At 36.5% G+C, this 15,478-nt stretch overlaps 1 protein-coding gene across 3 annotated transcripts in view; it reads left to right on the top strand.

Moving 5' to 3' along the window:
* krz (kurtz) overlaps window positions 1-15,478 on the top strand; it is a 308,096-nt gene that overhangs the window by 70,431 nt on the left and 222,187 nt on the right. Inside the window, exon 2 of one of the 3 annotated variants that reach the window (XM_065365000.1) lies at window positions 69-131. The exons of the other annotated variants lie outside the window; for them this stretch is intronic. The gene's annotated coding sequence lies outside the window, so the exon portion shown is untranslated. The remainder of the gene's footprint in view (window positions 1-68; window positions 132-15,478) is intronic. 3 annotated transcript variants of the gene reach the window in all.

Here is a 15,478-nt window from a genome sequence, read left to right as displayed (position 1 = left end):
TTGTTACGTTGTAATAATTTGACATTTAATTAGATTTTAATTGGATATTTTTTTTTTGTTTGTTTTAGGTGAGTTCTGGTTGAATTTGCACGGTGTATTGAGTAGAAATAAGTGAAGATGAAAATGCCCAAGTGAGTGATTCATTCATGATTTTTTTAAAAATTGGTAACAATGGGAAATTTTTATGCAAATGTTCAATTTTTTGATTTTTTTTCTCATATCCGGTCAACATGCCTAAATTGAATGGTTCCATCAGAAAAGGGCCTAACTTCAGTTAGGCCCTTTCATAATAAATCGCAAAAATGGATTCTACAGTGGAAATACCACCTAGCACACTTCGTTACTTAGCGCTTGTAAAGACAGTGTTGATCTTTTACTTGCACCTAGGTGCTACATGTCTTACATGGTCTAACTTCACCCTTATGACCTAGTTAGACCTATACCTAGTGCTAAGCACAGATAGGCACTGGCGACTTACCGCCTCGTATACCTACTCTTCGGAGATAAAATATGAGATGAGAAATTATGCATATAGAATAATATGAATAAATGAATACTCGGTCGACCATAACGTTACATTAGCTTTATTGGTTATTAAGCACTGTATTGTACATAGTCTGATTATATTACGTAAATAGAATTACGATTTGAATAAAAGAAGCGAGTACAAGTAGTCGCAAATGTGTGTTAAAAACACCACCCAGGGACAAGGGCATTCATGCCGGATAGGGCAGGTCCAGTATGAATGACTCTAAAGTGAGAATTTAGAGATGCTGCAGTTCATCTCTTGAGTAACCACGATCCAATCCGATTGTCCATTACGTAAAAGATATTCCATATCCCAGTAATAATAAGGTGGAAAGTACGTGCTCCATACGTCGAACGTACTGATAGGGCTCCGCACCTCGACCTATCTATCGAATGGAAACTAAGCTCTCGCTTAGTGAGTCCGTGATTGACTGAAGTTGTGATCGGATAACGTGAAACACTTCACTGACGCGAACTAAACCGCTAGATAGCGTGGTTACGTAAGAGAACTGAGCGAAAGGTAGAAGGAGAACAATTTTCCCTCACCTAAGCGACGGAAAATGGCGCAATTCCTCCCTTTACATTGCCCCGAGTGATTACTTATAGGAATATGTAACCACTCTAACAACTAAAAAGGGAGAATGACCTATGTGCCCTATCTTTTGCCCCGGGTGTTTACATGTTGCTGTATAAAAGTAAATAAAAAATAAAATAATATAATAATATAAGCATCTTCTTATAAACAGGTGATACAATAAAGATATAAATAAAACAAAATAGAGAGAGAGAGAAAAAAAAAAAAAAAATATATGCAACTTCTGGAAAAATTAAAGAGTATAAACGTAGAATAAAGTGAAATAATATCTAAACAGTATATCTGTGTAAAATAAAAATAACAAAAAATCACGTTACATCTTGTGAATCAAAGTACTGAACGAAAATCGAAAGTGCTTAATGGACATACATTAGTGACGAAAACTATTGACTATTACAGTATGTATAAATTTTGTACATTGTTACGTTATGCTATTCTATGACTAACATGAATTTATTTATTGTTTCAGGTTCCATGTGATGAGTTGTATTTCGAGTTCATGTTGCAATGTCTGTTTCATTCCGGGAAGTATGAATTACGTAAGATTGATAAGGTTCTAGATTTTCGATACTTTGTAACGTGATTTCGTATTTACAGATGTTTACTCAGCAAGAAGAGGTAGTAAACCCAAAACAGCCTCCAGAATGATGCGGTGGTCAAGAAAAGGACATTTATCGACTATCTTTTCCGGTAACGTTCGGTCTAGTATGCTTTCAAGCTGTTTTATATAGTTTGTATTATGTGTGTCTTTCTTCGAAATGCTGATAGCTTCTAGCCAATTTCTAAATTTCTTCGTCTTATCACTATGTACCGTGTGTTTTATAGGTGGTATGACATAGATTTTCTTTACGCCCGAAGTACTCAACGTCTTGATCAGCGCATTAAAATCGTCTCTCAATTTTTCTTCGTTGGCGTTTTCATGAAGATCTTTATGACCTATCGATATCAGCACCTTTTTAGGTAATTTTGTTACGTTTTTTGAAATTGATCTATTTAGATCTGTTGTTGATATAAAACCATTTACGTAATCGTTATATTCTAATTTTTCGGTATAAGCTTGATCACCGGCTATCGCAAAATGGACCATTTGATGTACCAGGCCATCGCCCAGCATCCAGTACTGTTGCAAAAAGAAGATAGTCTCCGTTCCTTTATTTCGTAACGTAAGTGTAGCTCCGGTTGTGTATAGGTTATATCGGAACTTCCTACACGTCGAACCGAATTCATCAGGTATGGATGTTTTTAGTGTCATCCTTCTGATTTCCTCTTGGAAAATCTTTCTGGTTACCGGTAAATGAACTACTTGTTCTTTTTTGTCGTAGGTCGAGATTGTTAGTCGATTTCGGTAATTTTTTACGTCACGAATCGCTCCAAAATGTCCTGGCTTGAGAGGGCTACGAGTTTGGTTGTTATCTATAATGGACTCGAACTTATTCTGTTCGTATTTCGTTCTATATCGATTGATAGCATTGCGTCGGTGAGTATTACGTAAAGGCGTTCTTGGTACATATCGTGAACCTGATGGCTTAAGTATTACTTTTAGATTTTTTGTATTAATCGGTTTTCTTTCAGGAGACTTGCGGCGTATTTGAATCATAGTTTTGCTGGTTTTGGTTGGCGATGATAGTTTTTTCGGTGGTGATTTCTTCGGTGAAGATTTAGCAGGTAATGTTGCTGTTTTCGTAATAGTTGATTTAACCAGCGGAATTTTGAATTCACCTGTTTTTTCTTTTTGTAGGTGTTCGTGTTTCCAATTCGTATCCTCGTCCGATGTGTCTTCGTATTTCGGTTCGAATTGCGATTCATCGATTTCTTTTTCGTTAGATGTTGATTCTGCCGGATTCTGTTCTTCATCGCTTAAAGGTTGTATAAATTCATCGATCGGATTATCATACTTGTGTTCCGGTGTTACGTTATCGATTGGTTCACATTTTTTCAGGTATATGATTTTTTCTACTGATGCTTTTACTCGATCATTTAGATGTTTTACGTCAGAGTTTAATTTAGCGACTTCGTTCATATAATCGTTATTTTCTATTTTCAGCTCTTGGTTCTCTTTGCGTAACTTCCATAGTTGTTCTACTAAAGTCGCCGGTGACGTTGAATCATCTTTTACGGTCGTAATTTGGATATTATTTGCTTGTATCTCGACGTCAGATGCAAGAATCAGTGATGTATTGCAGTTAGAGAATACGCATTTTTCAGTCCCAGGTGCGTAAGCCATATACAGATTGGTTAGACATTTTTCGTGATAGATATGTCTACACGAAGTTAGCTTTAATTTCGTATTTGTCCGGTCTTGGTCTGGGCCTTGCCCAAGTGATTTGTTGCAGCTTGAACAAGTAATGATGTTTACTCGTATTGCTTCCATTTTCTTCCTAGTTGGTTCAGAATACGACTTTTCTTCCATGAATTACGTTACGAAAATGAAATCTGGAGCCCAGGATTGAACGGAACTGGATACACTTGGAAATAGTCGAACTCGGATTACGTAAGATGAAGTTTTCTTTGGCCAAGCACGACGATTAGCCACACGTGTCAGAGAATCTGTTGGACGTTTTATATTGTAATCCAATGTACTTTATACGTATTATGCTCGTGTATTATTTTGTACTTACGTGTAACTGCTATCTTGGTGGATAATTTTCAATGTAATTGTTTTTAACACTTCTTGACAACGTTAAGTTTTTTAATTTTACCACAATGTTATACATTTACGCAATGAGATATGATTTCCTGCTTTGAATGTCTAATGTAAAACCATTACCTGTGATTTTGTTTTTCACGTTATTTCTTGTTTAACGACTGTATTTTTACTCGAATACTTTGTACCCTTTCTCTGTGTGTTACTTGAATTGTACTAACGGATGAGATTGCTCTTTTTGAATAAATGAAATCTGCTCTTACGGTGATAGAATTTATTTTATTCCTTATGAAATAGGTAACGAGTAAAAATAAAAAGAATTATTCGACATATGCTTAGGACATTATTAAGGAACATCGTTAAAACTTCCACGACTGCTGGAGTTATTAGATGCGTTACGTTATTTTGATAATTACTATATTAGTAGTACACATACAGAATATTCAATAGGAAACATCGCATAGTTTTCTCCACAACTGTTAGAAATGCTTAGCTGTTACGTTATTTGATACGTCGATCATGAACACATTATCGTATGGGTATACACGATATATTCTCGATTTGGATATAATTTATTACGTTAATTATACATTACGTAATGTCTCGATACCGATGTGTTCTTCGTATTCTCTGTATCTTTCTTCTGTTATCGTATCAGGTTGTTCGGGTACTTGAGTCAGGAATAGTTCGCTTTCATCGTGTATATCTGTTGCTATCAAAGAAACCATTTCATAGTTCGCCGTGTATGCTGGGAAGATATTTTCTTGACGATCTATAAAATATGGAATCGGGTGCTTCTGGTATAATTCTTCGAACTGCTCCATATAAATAAGATCTGCGCCTTTTATCTTCACCGCCTCTTCCTTTAACCATTTATTAAACTGCTCTGCTTTTAGCGCATATTTTTCCATGGCCGCATAGGAATAGATCATGGGTATCAGTAGAATCCGCTTGGCACCTTTGCTGATCATTAGGTGTAGTAGTTGCTTTGTGTTTTTTATTACGTTACGGAAGATTTCTTTTCTGACGTCATGGTTTCCGATGGAAACTGCTAGCATTGGAGGTAGCTGTCGAATAGCGTGTATGAGATGGTTTTTCAGTTTCTTCGGCGATAGCGTACCAGTCAGCAATAACGAATTCATCATAGTTGTACGTAAGGGTTTATTTTCGTATAGGCCTTCCCAAGCCATTGCGCAGAGTGCCCCGTCACCGACCATCATATAGTTTCCCATAAAATAGCATTTGACGTTATATCCGTGGGGGTGTTTGTACGTATACTGCGTAATGAAGTCAGTTTGAATTTTGTCAGTAAATCGTTCAGAATATCGTGTTGTTACGTTACTGTTGAAATTGAATCCGTTTTTATAGCATTCTCTTCGTAGTTCACTGATATTGTATTCGATCGGTATGTCGTAGGTTTTTCTGTTGTGCATTACCATCGGTCTTATTTCAATCGGATCTTTGAACGTTACGTAATAAAAATTGTTGTTGTCCTTTAAGTTTTTCCAATGCTGGTATGGTTCGATAGAGATGGGTTCGATGTCGTTTTCAATTGTTATTACGTTATTTGGGTGCAGAGTAGACAGATGCAAACGTTCCGAAGTTGATTGCGTCACGTCATTTAATCCTGACGCTGATGGTTGGGGGTTTTCCGTCGTTGTATTCGTTACTTCATATCTCATTGCGTCTCGTAGATGAGGATTTCGTCCAAATTGATCGTCTTCGAATTTCAGCTCATCTCCTAGTTTCACGCCGTCTTCTTTTTTCATTTCTTCATAAACACGTTTCATTTCTCTATTGTATAAAATGTTTCTCAAGCCTTCTAGATCCTCTTCGAGACGTCGAATACGTAAATCTCTTTGCTCTAGATCGGTGCCTTGAGTGTTTACTATCTGTTGGATGTCTTCGATCATCTGTTCTGACTCCTTCAGTTGGGTTTTTAAATTATGATTGTAATTCACGTATCGAGCAATAACGCTTGCCATATCGTCGGTTGCTATCCTAATTGCACGAGTTTTTTCAACCTCGAAGATTTCTTTGCATTTAGGGATTTGACATCTCCCTGGATTTTCTTTCTCCTCACAGCTGATGATTACACTGGTCATTAGGTTAACACATCGTTGATGTGCAATGTGCTTGCATCGATCAAGGACTGCAATGCCTTTTGAATATTCTTCGTCCATTATTAACAATAAACATATTGCACATATCGGCATTTTGACGCTTGCCTCAAATTCGGTTAATCCCAACGAATCGTTTATCATTTTGCTCGCCATTCTGGATAACATATAAATAGATTGTTGTAAATACTTGGTTCGTTTATCGTATGTATAGTCGTATTTGATGGAATTTACCTTGGTATATTGATTAGAAGGTTCCTTCGAATAGATTCTCCGTCTCCACTCTTTGATAAAAACACTTTTACTGCTTTTTCTCCGTATTTTCACTAATTAATCATTGAATAACAACAAATTTTCATATAATAACAACACAAAGAACGTTTCGTCGTAATAGATCTTTCACGGTTGATTACACAATGTGTTTCAACTTTTTGTTTATTATCAAGTTTGTCTGTTGACGTGAAGTTGCGGTGTTTGTCTTATTTGCCTATGTTTGGAGGGTGACGTGCCGATGGAATGATTCGAATTTGTTTATTTTCTTGGACTTTATTTTAGAAAATAGACTAATGAAGTATAATTCACAAATGAAAACAAATTCTATAATAATTATAATAATACATCTTCGGTTTGGTAGCCATTGTATGGCTTCGGTAACAGAATATCTTACGTTATAACTTATGTGACGAGCTTGGTCTGAAACATTTCTTCTTCGAGTAATGCTATGAATTTTATTCCACAGTTTAATTTTTTAATCTTTCTTCGTATTACGTAATCCGTTGATTAAGATGTCATCTTGAGCTGGATTTTTAAGGATAAAATAATTGAATTCCTATTACCGGTTGGCTTCTGTAGAGGAAACATAACGTAAAATTGATTCTTCTATTATAACAAATGATAATTCTGTCATCTATACGTTGTTGAAATGCTGTTTTGGGACGTTCATTTCCAGCTTAAGGTTCTAGTGGATGATATTGCGTTGATTACTCATGTAATTTCGGTGCTAAATACCGGACCGCTTCGAAGTATGCCTGAGGCATTATGAAGACATTCTTTCGAGAATCGACGAACGTGGCTCGAGGGTATTTTACATTAAGCTCTTCAGCAATTTCCACATAGGTTATTTCGACTGTTGTATACTTTTTGACTCTCTCTTTTAGCCAATCTTTGAACCAGCGTGTTTTCTTTATTGACATTTCCTTGTCTTGAGGTTCAATTGGTGGGAATAGTAAAATTTTCTTGGCACCTTTTTCTATTATTAATTCGATAGTTTGTGTAACGTTATTCAAGGCGTTTTGATACTTTTCCACCGTTAAATCGTGTAATCCAAATGAAATTGCCACTTTTGGAGGAAGATAACGTAAATTTTCGTTTATTTGGCGTTTGATTTGTCCAGGTGAAATTGTTCCTCCAGTTAATTCGCTGCCACCGTGTATTGCTTGTAGTATTTTGTTGCCTTTCAGTGCCTCGCGAACTGTGCCAAACAAAAAACTATCTCCGATTGTCAACCAGTTGTTCAAAAAGAATAATCGGAGGGGTCCCTTTTTTCCATCATATACAAATACTGAAACGTATTTCCAGCGTGATTCGAGATGGAATTTTTCTCTTTCTTCTTCTTTTATTTGGAGCGGTTGGTCGAATCTGTACCCTTTCTTTTTACATTCCGACATAAGGTGTTCGACGTCAATTTCAATCGGCATTTGTACCTTTTCTTCTTGATCATGAAACTTAACGCCATCGTAGTATCGAACTGGATCATATGTAACGTAACGTAGTTTAGGTTTTTCCACAGTTTTCATTCGCTTGTTTCTGTAATCGTCGTATCCTGAGTCTTCATCGCTGAGTGTTTTTCGCTTTCTGTAACTCGAATCATGTTGCTGTTTCAACGGTGATATGGTTTCTCGATGATGTCTGTCTGGAATCGTGTTACGTGAATTTATCGTTTTGTTATTAAATCTTCGTCGTAATTTCTCATAGTTGCGCTCAGTTTCTTCTAATTTCGATTCCAAGTAGTTAATTCGGGCTTCCAGTCTAGTTTTTTCTCGATCTTGATGACGTAGTTGTTCTTCCTTTTCGTCTAATTTTCTTTCAAATTGTTTTCGGTAATTGGACTGGTACATTTTTTCCTTTCTGAAATCTTCCGTCAAGATTTTGTAGTTTCTTTCTTTATTACGTAATGCTTCGTCATTTAATTTGAAACGTTTTTCAGATTTGGTTATATCTCTTTCCAACATAGCAATTTTAGCATCCTTTTCCGCCAGTAGTTTTTCGAGCTCAATATTCTTTTTCCCATAATTTGCCATTAGTTGTTGAATTGGCAGCGTAGCGTCCATCAGCTCTCGATACACTTTCGGCTTGACATCTGTTGAATACTTTCATAGGATTAGCTTTGCCTGGTTGAATTTTTATCACAATGTATTAGTGGCTTTTGGTTCTTACCTTCGCTATCGGTCTCGTTCTTCCTGTCCATTTTGGTAAGTTGCCACAATAGACGTTATTGGTGGCTGGATTGCTTTAATTATTATTCAACACGGTGCTTTAATAATTTATTAAATTTTACTTTGATGAAATATTGAAACAGCAATTACTCAAGTTCGGATAAAACACATTCAACTAGTTGTTTACTTTTGGAATGTGTTAGAAGACATTTCTGATTGGCTTACGAAAGAGATCCCCACCACTTCCTTCCATGTGTTTTGAAAAATGGTTTCTCAGCTGATAACTACTTTGAATATTTTTCTACGTTGTGTTTTTGATCTACCAGTTTTTGGTGAAATTTCTATTATTGTTGATAATTTTAATTTGCAATGGTGAATTAAAATTTACCTCTCCTTAATTTGAGTATGATATTCGACTTTATTCATCAGTACGTGTTGTTTTTCTACCCAAGTAATAAGTTGAACATGTATAATATTGGAATGATTTGACACAGGTAAGGAAAATGATAATTTTATTCTTCTTCTTGAAGTAAATTATAACTAATAACTAAAAATTGATACATTTCTTCTTATTTCAGATTTATCTTACGTAATGTGAGTAGGTTGTTTTCTGGTATCTTCTTTTCATCCATTTTACAAAGTAAGTGAGACATAGAATAAATGATAACGGTCGTAAGTTATAACGTAAAGTACAATGTTGTTTTTAATTCTAGATGGATTACCGAACAAATACTATTACGTAAGAGTGATGGGAATTTTCTTCAATCTGTGTGTGCGACGAATCTTTCGATCAAAAATAGAGCTATTTGTAGATATGTCTCTGGTGACAGTACTAAAGATTGGGAACCGATAACGTAATCTGGAACTCGTTCATCAATTATTTCTTCTAAGCCTCGTAGGTAGTGTACGATGACGCCGTCTGTTTTGTTCTGTAGAAAACCTCTGTAGCATTTTCTAGCGTGGTAATTAATCGATCCAACTTTTCTGTTTGGCACAGGTGCTAGGAATATTTGATTGACGCCGCGGTATATAAGATGATTTATTATCGCTTCCATATCTTCGTAGGTTTCACGTTTACGTGCTGCATCATCAACCTGCGATTCGCCGAAAGAGAGTAAAATCGATTGTGGTATTCTGGTCAGATATCGATCAATGTTTTCGATTAGTCTTTCTCTAGTGATGCCATCTCTGGACAGCGAATTATTCTTCCATCTTTTTTGTCTTTCCCGGTTATTGCTGATCGCAAGGTCCACCAAGCCGTGTACTAGGCCATCGCCCATACACATCACGCCATTTAGAAAGTAAGTAGTGGTGGTGCCTCCAGTTGATGAATTTGCTAGATATCTCGTAACGTAAGCGTAGTCGTGGTCTTGTTCGAAGGAGTTAGAATCCACTAGCGTCTTCGGTATCTGAGAACAGATGTGCAAGTCTAATTCACGGATTACTTCCATTACGTTACGTAAAGTTCTTGGTAAGAAATGATGGCAGTCGGCCAGTACATCGCGATTGTCACAGGGTCTGCTTTCATTACTTCGTGCTCTTGATTCTGTTATCGACAATTGCTCAATTTGTAGTCTCAGCTCGTTAATCGTATCCGCTTCTCTACGTTCAGTAAGTAAGTTTCGATGATTAGCTTCGTGCAGCTCGATTAAGTATTGGCTTCTTTCTCTACGGATGTTGGTATGTTCGACGTGTAATTCCGAAAGCTGCCGTTCAAGATCCATCATTCTTTCTAGATAATCCGATTCGTCGATCAATAAAGGGAAGCGCTGGATCGTAAAAGTCACTGGGTAAATGGTTCGATCATCCAACTGCCCCGTGCACATAGGCACCATACATGGCGTGGGAATGCGAAATTCGGGTCCGAAATCATAGATTATCTCTTTACGGCAGCGTTCATGAAGCACATGTGGACAAGATGAAGTCCTCACGAGAACTTGCGTCGGCAGGAGAGCAAATTTGCAGATCGCACACGTAGGCAGAGAAATGGAATAATCGTTTGTCGAGTTTTCCGCCATCTGTGAACGTACACATGCGGTTAGATTTCCATAACGTAATTATAGCGATGACAATTATATGTATATGAGATTATGTTACCTTGATATTGCTGGAACAATTTACGCAAATGGAACGAGAACTGACAAAACTTTACGCAAGTTAAACACAAGACGTTTGACTGTATTACGTAAAAAGAACACCGGAACAGAATCAATCTTGAAAAATTTACTCCGGTTTTTGCACAGACGAATATAACTTGATGAAATTAATACGTTGAGTATCGGAGAGGATTTTCACAACGAGGTAGTTAATTGCTAGAAACCGCTTTCTGTACTGTTTTGTTGAGACATGCGCAACACTCTCATCGTAGTTGAGCTTTTTGTTCCGTTTCCGTAGATTGTACCGTTGATTAGCTGTGGATTTAATCAGGTCTCGTTCTGTGTCGTTTTTTACAACTTCTTTTAGGATTGAATCGAATTCAGTTTGCTTATCAGTTGACAGGTTATTACGTAAACTTCTTTTTATCATTTTGAAATCGTCGTTGTTATCTTTGGCTTGTTTGGTTTGGGATTTAGCAACAAATTCTTCAAGTAGTTCCTTTTGGTTTGTAAATTCCAGCATCTTTTGCTCCAGCGTTCTGTTGTTGAACTTTGAGCGGAGTTTAGGCTCCTTACGCAGCATCTCCTGTTGGTGTAACGTCAGGTAGGATGTGATTTGTCGAACGCTTATCAGTTTCTTATTTTCGCTAAATTTGATGTGTACTAATTCATAACAATTTTTTCCAGCACGTACGACGATTAGATATGGACCAGAACGTTTTGTATACAATTTTTCGGTTGTTCCTTTATCCGATGAAGATTGCTTGTGATTCGTGATCATCACCAGTTCACCAGGTTGGTGTAATCGTAAATCTCCTCGTTTATCATTGAACTTTTGTTCTTCTTGTTGTCGTTTTAATTTACGTTTTTCTGCATTTAGATTGATTAATGCCTGATGATCTGTCATTTCATCAATCCTGGAATCGTCAAAATCATCTGTATAGACGGCTTTACGAGCCAACTGATCAGCTATGCAATTTCCGTAGTCGGTCTGTCTTGCATACGTGTGATGGAGTTGGAAATGTTCAAATTGTATCTTTAATGCTACGATTTCTTCAAATAATTCTTTATGATACACAGGTTTGTTTGACGAATTTTTCCATTGATTAGCTTTCCATTTATTGTATTCTGTGTTGATTGCAGTAGTGAGGTATTGCGAATCCGAAAATATCAGTAGTTTGGTGACTTTATTACGTAACATTATTTCCATAGCTGTTTTCAAAGCTACTAATTCTGCTAAATTATTCGTATTGATGTATTTTTCGTGATTGATTCTTTCAGATACGTTTTTGGTGCCTTCTGGATGCCAGCAAATTCCGATACCAGCTATCGCGTCTTCGCTTCCATTATCAGCGCACGCTCCATCCACAAAGATCCACACATATCCATCGCTGGCGGTGTACACATCGTTTAGCATATCTAAAGGCGTTTCCATGAGCTCATCACTGGTTACCGAAGGTAAAATCTTTTCTTTAATTTTACGTCTGGTTGCTTTTAATTCAAATTTGGCATTAATTGGTATATAATGTACAGGTAAACCGGTTTCAAATCCTGGTAATTGCCACAATTCATCTGGGATTATTTCAACTTCATTTGGACGATGGTTAATTTCATTTTCGATGTTCTTGATATGCTGGTGCCAACCATGGTGAGTATAAGCTCCATCACTATCAAGATTGATTTTTACTCGAAGATGTTCTCCAATTAACCTCATCGTTCTTTCTACAATATTCGATTGAGTATTGTATGGAGTTGATTTTCCATTTTGAATACGATAACGTTTGAGTAACTTCTTCCAGATATTGTTCTTGAACTGTACTGCATTATCAGTGTTTACTTTTCGTATTTTATGTCCTAACGTAATGATTTCTTTAATAACTTCTTCCATCGTATCAGCTACTGCTTTTTGTTTGATACTAATCAGTAAACGTAACCATATTTTTCCAGAGAAAACGTCTTTGGCTACGAATACATATTTTGGTTCGTCAGACTCGTTCGCGATAGGACCCAATAAATCAACTGATAAGACATCTGCTAGTCGATATGCATTCACGTAAGCAAATTCAATTGGTTTCTTCATACCATAATTTTTATTCGCTTTACAGTATAAGCATGCACTAGTGAGGTAACGTACGTAATGTTTTGAATTCGCAGAATAATACATTCGTCTGAAAAGAGTATCCAATTTATTCGCACCAACATGCCCAAATACTTCGTGTAAATGTGTCATCGTATCGGTGAATAGTTCATCAGGAAGGACTGGAACTACTGTTTCATCTTTGTTATTGAACATTAAGATTTCTTTGCCGTTTTGAGTATGTATTGAGAATCGCAGAACTAATCTTTTCTTAGCTTCTAATTCACGTTGGTTTAATCTCTCATCAGGGACTTTTAATCGATACGTTATTCCTTTGCAGGTTTTGTCCTTCTTTTGGAATTGATCAATTTTACGTAAGCTTGATATGAGACGTTCTCTGATTTTATCTCCAACATTTTGTTCGATGGATACTAAATTGGCAAAGTTGCAGTAATTTAACGTAATTTCAGGAGCTTGAATTCCAAACCAGCGTTTATGTTTCTTACGTAAGTCATAAATCAAATTGTAACAGTTCAATTGCGTAATCCAAATGGCCGCTTTTCGGTGTATTTCGGCCATTACTTCAAAATTGGCTACGATTGATTTTAAGTCACTTCTTACATGGATTGTTCTTCCATGTAGCCACAGTTGGAGTTTGCGAATTGTTTTTGTTAAATTATACATCTCACGTTCGATTAACGTATACGATTTTTGGTGTTCCTTAAAGCTGAAGCTTGTAAACATAACGATCTCGTCTTGACCTTCGACAGTTTGGTATAATACTGCATTCATCGCATCAGATGACGTGTAAGTGTCTAGGTATAAATCGTATCCTTTTCGAGGTGAAATTAAAACAAAGTCCTTGATGTATTCTGCTCTCAATTTTTCAAAAGCTTCTTCTTGATCGGGTCCCCAGACGAATACTTCCCCTTTTTCGGTTAGTTTGTAAAGATTACGTAAGATTTGCTGATAGCAAGGAATGAAACGCCTGTAGAGTCCTGTTAATCCAATTAGTTCTAGTACTTCGTTGGCATTTTTCAACTCAAATTTACCGGTCTTTTTGTTTGTATGTTTTTCGACATACTCTAAAAATTTCAATATTTTCTTCGATTGTTTCTTGATAATGCCTGGTTCCAAATCAAATCCTAGATGATCCGTTGTTCTTCTGAAAAATCTGGATTTGGTGGCGTTTAGTTTGAGTCCATTCTTATGTAATATTTCAAAGACTTCAACCAGTAATTCCAACATCTCCTCGAAGGTATTTGCACGAAGCAAGATATCGTCGACGTACTTGGTTATACCCTTTCTGTCTGGAATGATATCATTAACGAGATTTACGAATAATGCTGAAGATATTTTTAGGCCGTACGGGAGTCTTATGAATTGATATACTCTACCATCGATTTGGAATGCGCAGTATTTACGAAAACGTTCCTCAAGTACTATTTGCCAAAATCCAGCAACAAAATCTAATGTGCTGAAAAATTTGGCTTCCGCGTATTCCGTTATAATACGATCCAAAAGACCTGCTTCGTTGTAATTTTCATTTAAAATTGGGTTAAGATCCACCGGGTTCAAACAAATCCTCATTTCACCGTTCTTTTTGATATTGATCACGATAGGGTTGATATATCTCAAGTTGGAAGGTTCTATTACGTCAATTGCTAGCATAATTTGAATCTCCCGTTTAACAGCTTCCATCATCTTTTTCGAGGGATTGTATTTCCCACATTTATAGATGATTTCTTTTTCGGGTATGTTAAATTCCAATTTTTCCTTTTTTCCTTTGAAACGACCTGGAAATTTGCTGAAAATGTCTTTAAATGGAGCTAAAATATTGTACGCATGATCCGCTTGTTGAGGAGTAATTCGATTCTCAGATACAGCTTCATCTAAGTCAGCTCGTAATCGATTGAGATAAATTTCTGGACCTGTATCAGTAACACCCTCAGGCAGTTTGTAATATTTTCGTAACGTATTGGCTCGATTCAATAGCATGTAAGTATCTGGAAGATAAGACTGTTGGATTAATACATGATTTAATTTCAATTTCGTAACGTATTCTTCTGGTTTTAGAAAAGGTATTGAATCAATATCATGTTTTGGTGTAGGCTGGCAGTAAGCTACTCCTTCGTGTATTCTAGGATCAATCCCGAGTTGAATCATCGTTTGCATTCCAATTAAGAATACTTGATTACAATTTTTCATTACGTAAAAGGGAATTTTCAAGGTGTGTTTGCCAAATCGTAAGGTTGGTACCAATGCGTAATGAGCAGTTTCTACGATTTGTTCATTAGCTAATACACAACTCACTGGTTCAGATAATGGAATGTAATCCATATCTTCGGAGTGATTTTCCATCAAATACTTAGCTGTTTCTTCAGATATTACGTTAGGGGTTGCCCCAGTGTCTAGCTGTGCGGGATAACTACCTTTTCCAATGCCTACACTGACTACTGTTGTTTTGATCTCTACTTCAGTTCGGTCCAGTTGAGATAACACGGATTGATCATTTTGAGCACCTTTTTGGGTAATATTTAGAATATAATTGATGTTCGAATTGCGGTAATCTAACGTGTGTTCATTATGATTTTTCCATGGAATTTCTCCATCACCTTTTCTAACGCTGCGATAGTCGTGGATTGTAAAGTTGCTCGTTCGTTGAATGAATGATGATAACAGATCTTTAGAATCAACGGTATAATAATCCAATTTTTTACGATGTCTGCTTAGGGCTACTATTACGTGGGATAAACTTTCATAAACGGGATTGCGTTGTTTATTGAGGCGTACGATAATAACGTGATCATTTTGTTTACCTTGATACTCGTGTATCGTATTAACTTTGAACTTTCTATTTTCCAATATAGATTTTTCGTGTTGCGTAAAAACAAGATATTGTGCCCCAGAGACCCGTGGAATAGTGTCTACTGAGTAATAGTCGAAGATTTCCATTTCAGAATGAACCACGGAGGTTGAGAAC

This window comes from Planococcus citri, chromosome 1 (assembly GCF_950023065.1).
Source record: "Planococcus citri chromosome 1, ihPlaCitr1.1, whole genome shotgun sequence".
Lineage (NCBI taxonomy): Eukaryota > Metazoa > Arthropoda > Insecta > Hemiptera > Pseudococcidae > Planococcus > Planococcus citri.
The sequence above is the reverse complement of the archived record's forward strand: the minus strand, read 5'-3'. Positions and strand labels throughout refer to the sequence as shown.